Below are 6,419 nucleotides of genomic sequence, written 5' to 3'. Positions count from 1 at the left end.
GCATCCTCCTTACTGCCTCAGGAGGCTGTGATGTGGGCCCTGAGGTCAGGGTCTGGGGTTCTTCATTCCCATGAACACTGGAGTTGCTTGGGAACACACAATAGTTATCTCACATGAATATGGACCAAGAGTTTCAAAACTGTGTTATTCTTGGAGTAGTAACTACTGCTTTAAAAGAGGGTAATAAACACTAACATGGAACTGGAGCTGAGCCTGAGTATCTGTCATTGAAGGACATTTCTGGGTTCACACAGGGCAGACAACACTCTCACAGAATCTGGCATGATCCCTTCTCTGGGCTCCTGTGCTATGGGTATGTTGTTATTTGCAGGCCTTTCGATGTCCAGTCACCTCTTCTCATACCACAGCCTTGTGCTCCCTGTCTCTGGGGACCAGGTACACAACCATAGGAGGACTTGCCCCGCAGCTATCACCTGATCTTGCTCACTCCTCAGCAGCACCGAGACAAATCCAGTATTGCACAACTTCTCCATCCTAAGAAATATTCCCAAGTAGTTTCCTCTCGTCTTAGGTCACTATTTCTGTGAGAAAATACTATGGCCAAAGCAACTTAGAGAAGGAACAGTTTGTTTGGCTTACACTTCCACATCACTGAAGCAAGTCAGGGCAGGAACTCAAACAGAGCCGGAACCTTGTGTCAGGAGCTGATGCAGAGGTCATGGAGAGGTGCTGCTTACTGGTTTGCACCTCGTGGCTTGTTCAGCTGGCTTCCTCATAGAACTCAGGACCACCATCCCAGGGATGGCACCACCCACAAAGGCTGGGCCCTCCCCCATCAATCACTAAGAAAATGCCTACAGCCAGATCTTATAGACACATTTTTAATTGAGGCTCCCCCTTCTCCAATGACCCTCTTGTGTCCAACTGACACAAAACCAGCCAGCACACCTCCGCTTGACTTACACTGAGTCCAGAGAAATATCACAGGGAAAACTGTGTCTGGGGATACAGACACAGCATCAACACCAAGATGCAGCCTGTTTGTGTGGCCTTTGACATCCCTGTTCTGGGGAAAAAGCCACTGTCCTTCTAAGCCTATTCTAGCTGTATAACCTACACACTCCTCAGGAGTCTGGGCACTTTCCTCCTTAGATAGGAATTCTGAATGCTTTTCTCGTATTGCACCTCTAAGAAATCGATGACCTGGCCTTTCCAAACTAGTGAACAGACTTTTCTGTCCACATGTTCTACTTGTCACATGCTAAGAAGTGGTGGTTGTTGAGACAGGGTCTCACAATGTTACTCAAGCTAGTCTTGAACACAAGAGATCCTCCTGCCTCAGGCTCCCAAGTTCTGGGATTACAAGCATGTGCCACCACACCAGACTGTTTAAAAATGTTTTATATGAGTATGGTGTGTGGGAGTGTACTGTGCAGGCTGGTTTGATGTCAATTTGACACAAGCTAGAGTCATCAGAGAGGAGGAAATCTCAATGGAGAAAATGTCTCCAAAAGATCCTGCTGGAGGTTGTGTAACTTGGTCTTCATGTGAAACTCCTAACAGTGACAGCAGGGTCTGTCTCTGACTGTGTTGCCTGCTTTGGAATCCAGCCATAATAGAAGAGGAGGTGCCTAATCTCGCTGCAACTTGACATACCATAGCTGGCTGATATCCATGGGAGGCCCACCTGTATCTGAAGAGAAACAGTAGAGGAGTGGATGGTGGGAGAGGAGGGTATAGGAACTTGGAAGAGGGGAGAGAGGGCAAATTTGATTGGGTTGTAAAGAAAATTTATACATACACATACAAACACACACAAATTAAAAATATCTGGCTGTAGGGCATTTTCTTAATTAGTGGTTGATGGGGGAGGGCACAGCCCATTGTGGATGGTGCCATCCCTCACCTGGTGGTGCTAGCAAGCCATGATGAGCAAGCCGGTAAGCAGCACCCCTCCATGACCTCTGCATCATCTCCTGCATCCAGGTCCCCGTCTTGTTTGAGTTCCTGTCCTGACTTCCTTCAGTGATGGACTATGATTATAAGTGTAAGTCAAATAAACCCTTTCCTCCCCAACTTGCTTTTGGTCATGATGTTTCATCACAGCAATAGTGACCCTATGACATGTGTATGTTCATGCTTGCAAGTGTGTGGAGGTACAGAAGACTTTTGTTTGATGCTGGCTGTTGTCCTACTTTGTTTCTCTGTTGCTGTGATAAATACTTTAACCAGTTGTAGGGGAAAGGGTTTACCAGGCTTAGAGGTTACAGTCTGTCACCAAAGGAAACCAAGGCGAGAACCTAGAGGCCGTCACTGAAACAGAGACTACAGTGGAGCACTGTTTCCTGGCTCTAGTTTGTGTACAGTTGACAACAACTAACCAGCATGGGTATCTTCCTCGGTCGCTCGCACTTCTGTTTACTGAGGCAGTTCTCTCTGAAGCTGCAGCTTGCCTGCTCCTGCTGGCTCTCTGTCCTTGCTCCCTGGGCACTGGGGTTAGAGGCTGCTACCACACCTGCCCAGCTTTTATGTGGGTCCTGGGAATGCAAACTCTAGTCCTCATGCTTCTCAGACAAGTGCTACCCACTGAACCACCCTCTCCCGCACGGTGCAGACTTTAATGTCTCTCATATTTATAAAGCCTTGGAAGGCTTGCTTTATTCAGCCTCACAGCTCGTCCTTTCTCTGATCTTTTGTTCTCTTTTCTTGCATTTCATGGAAATCTAGAACCCGACTTGGGGCCTCACTCTGCTTTAGGAATCTGACCACGGACCTGCCCCCTCAGTACTACACTCTCCGGGAGTCAAGTCCATGGCCACACTACCCTCAAGGCCAGTGCATTGAGCATGGTCACAGAGCCACCCTGCCAACACTGTCTCCCCAATCTCATTTATTCTGCCCCCAACTCCTTTTGTCCTAACTCCAAGACAGAGCTTATCCCCTCTCCCTCTCTCTCACCTCTGTTTGAACCTCCTCACAGGAACTGGAGATGTTCTGCTGGGAACTACTCTGCTCTATGTCCACATTTCCTTTATTCTTTCAGTGTTTGGTTTTTCTCTAGACAGGGTCTCACTACATAGTCCTGGCTGGCCTGGAACACACTATGTAAACCAGGCTGTCCTCAAATTTATGGAGATCTGCCGCTTCTGCCTCTCAAGTGCTGAGATTAAAGGCATTAGTAATAAGTTTCTCTGGTCCTGCCTGGCCCCGCAGTTGGGACAAATCTCTCCCACCCACATCCCGCAACTGCTTGGTCCCAAGTAAACACACAGATGTAGCTAAAGAGTTTTCTCTGCCAAGCCCCAGCAGTCCGACAGCCCACTTATAAAAAACACACACAGATGCTTATATTATTTAAACTGTTTGGCCTAATGGCTCAGGCTTCTATCTATCTAGTTCTTACATCTTAAGTTAATCCATTTCTATAAATCTGTACCTTGCCACGTGGCTCATGGCTCACCAGCATCTTCACATGCTGCTTGTCATGGCAGCGGCTGGCAGTGTCTCCCTCCGCCTTCCTGTTCTCTCAATTCTCCTGTTAGTCCCGCCTATACTTCCTGCCTGGCTACTGGCCAATCAGTGTTTTATTTATTGACCAATCAAAGGAACACATTTGACATACAGACCATCCCACAGCACACAGAGGCTTATATTATTTACAAACCATATGGCCTATGGCTTCAGTTTATATTAACTAGGTCTTTCAACTTAATTCAACCCATTCCTATTAATCAATATGTTGCCAGGTGGCCGAGGTATTATTGGTCTGCTGGCATCTAGTGCTGTGGGATGGTCTTTCTGTGCGCTGTGAATATATCTGTTGCTATGATTGGTTAATAAAGAAGCTGCTCTGGCCTATGGTGAGTCAGGTTATAGCCAGACAGGAAATCCAAGAGAGAGACAGGAAGAAGAGAGGCAGAGGTGGAGGAGATGCAGCCAGCCACCAAAGGAGCAACAGTGCCCAGCTCTTCTATTCTTTTCAGTTGTCTTTCCTCTGAAAATATAACTTCACCCATCTCCTCCCCTGAAGTACTCAATTCCACTTTGAGCCCCCGTGCCCTCCTGTGATTTGTCTTCTCTGCCAGAAGAGGGCGCTGCCAAGGCAAGCCCGAAATAAGACCCCTGCTTCTGTACACTTGGCTTCTTTCCAGCTGGTGTTTCTGGGACCCCCGGTACCCCTCACCCCATAGAGTTTTAGGACTAACAAAATCCAAGTCTGCTTCCCACAGGTTCAGTGGCAGCCCAGCTAGATTGCCAAGGGATTCAGAAGTACGTATCTTACCTTTCTTTCCATGGCTGGTTCTCCCTGCCCCTCCCTGGCAGTGCCCTGTTGGGGGCAAATTCCCAGGAAGGCTGCTAGAACCCCAGCTGCCTGTCACTAGGTTTAGCTGCATGCAGAGGCTGCTTTCTGACAAGCACTTGACTGACACCTCAGTGAGGGGTTTCCCGTTTGTTGCCTTTGTCTCATGACACCCCACAAGCTTTACCTTCCATCCAGTGGCCTACAGCCACATGCTTGCCAAGTCTCATCGTTCTGAGGGGCACTGTCCCAAATCCATGCCTGCTTCATTTGTCCTGCTGCTGCTGCTGATCTCCTGCTACTGACTCCTCCCTTTTTAAAGTCCGCCTGTTTTCTACCTCCTGTCCCTTCACTGACAGAAGGGCTTTTCCCAGAGCTCTTCACTTTCCATCTCTGGCAACCCAATCCAACACCTCACAGGGCACACCAGGCCACCTCCTGCCCTGTTGAACTGAGTGAGGTCTGTCCACCTATTTTGTTGCTGTTTCCAGACCGGTGTTCAGATCTCAAGTTGCCCACCCAATCAATCAGTCGTTGTGGCGGTTTGAAAAGGTATGGCCCCGTAGACTCATGTGTCCCTACAGGGACCTGTACTATTAGGAGGAGTGAGTGGCTTTGTTGAAATGGATGTGACCTTGTCACAGGAAGTGAGTCACTGTGGGGGTGGGCTTTGAGGTCTCAGATGCTTTAGCTCAGGCTCAGTGGCTCACAGTGCTTTTCCTGCTACCTGCAGATCAAGATGTAAGACTCTCAGCTCCTTCTCCAGCACCATGTCTGCCTGTGCACTGCCATGCTCTCCACCATGACGATAACAAACTCAACCTCTGAAACTGTAAGTTAGCACCAATTAAATGTTTTCCTTTATAATAGTTGTCAAGTTATTGGTGTCTGTTCACAGCAGTAGAAACTCTAATTAAGACAGTGCTGTCATCCCTCTTCTCGGCTCCCAGGCCTTATACCCTTTAGCTACCACCTCATTTTGTCTTTGGGAAGAGGAGCCCCTGGAGTCCTGGCAATTGATACACTGGTCTCTCCACCCCTTGTTCCTGACTCAAAGTACAACCCTTGCACTGTGAGGTCTAAGAGACCTTTTTCCTATGGTTCAAACTCAGTCTCTAAAACCATAGAACTGAAACACTATTCCATGAGTACCCTCTGGCCTTGCAGGAGAAGGGAGGCTGACTCTGCCTGGAGCTGTTTCCACTGCACACCTCACAGGTGGCTTCCTCTAGCCCACATCTTTCACTGAGGTAAGGCTAAATTGCTGTGACAACAATAACTCCAAATACTGAAGCTTATGGAACCTACAGATGCACCTCACACTTAGCAGTTTAGGGCCCATATCTCAGCTACCATGGGCTTCAGCTCTGCATTTCATATTCCTTCCAAGCTGTTTTACCACACTGCAGTCTTGCACCTCAAATTATGATCTGAAGGCCAGAAACATCAGTCGCCTTGAATCTTGTCAGAAGTACAAAACCTCAGGATCTGCACCAGATCTGTTGTGACATTAAGGATCACCTCATTTGTGAGTACCATGAAAACCAGAAATGCGGGTGCCCTACTACAGAAACCATTTAGAATTACAAGATTGAGGAAACAGAGCACTAAGTCAAGAGCAGGAGCTCTCCCAAGCAGCAGATTCTGTTACTGTGAGTGCACACGGGGCTTCCTGGGGGCATAAAGGCCGATTGAGTCCCAAGGCATTCCCAAAGCATATCCACAAGGTCACACATACCCATGAAATAGGACAGTTTACTATGAAATGTTACTCAACGGGAGGGTTGAAAATACTATGACATAGCTGGGCAATGGTGGCGCACACCTTTAATCCCAGCACACAGAAGGCAGAGGCAGGCAGATCTCAGTGAGTTCGAGGCCAGCCTGATCTACAGAGTGAGTTCCAGGATAGCCAGGGCTACACAGAGAAACCCTGTCTTGACAAACAAAAACAAAAACAATGCTGTATCTGAATCTAGAATGATACCAGATGGGTGACAAGTGGGAGCAGGTTCACTTAGTCCCCAGAGTACAGATTCTGGGTCAGGATCTGGGGTGACTGGATCAGCTTCTGGGGTGACTGTGATTGTGATGTTCCCAGCACTGAGACTGAAGCTGCTTACCCTTTGAGGTGCTGAAGATTGTCTGGTGGCAGAAA

Source organism: Peromyscus eremicus, chromosome 1 (assembly GCF_949786415.1).
Source record: "Peromyscus eremicus chromosome 1, PerEre_H2_v1, whole genome shotgun sequence".
NCBI lineage: Eukaryota > Metazoa > Chordata > Mammalia > Rodentia > Cricetidae > Peromyscus > Peromyscus eremicus.
This window is presented reverse-complemented; position numbering follows the sequence as displayed.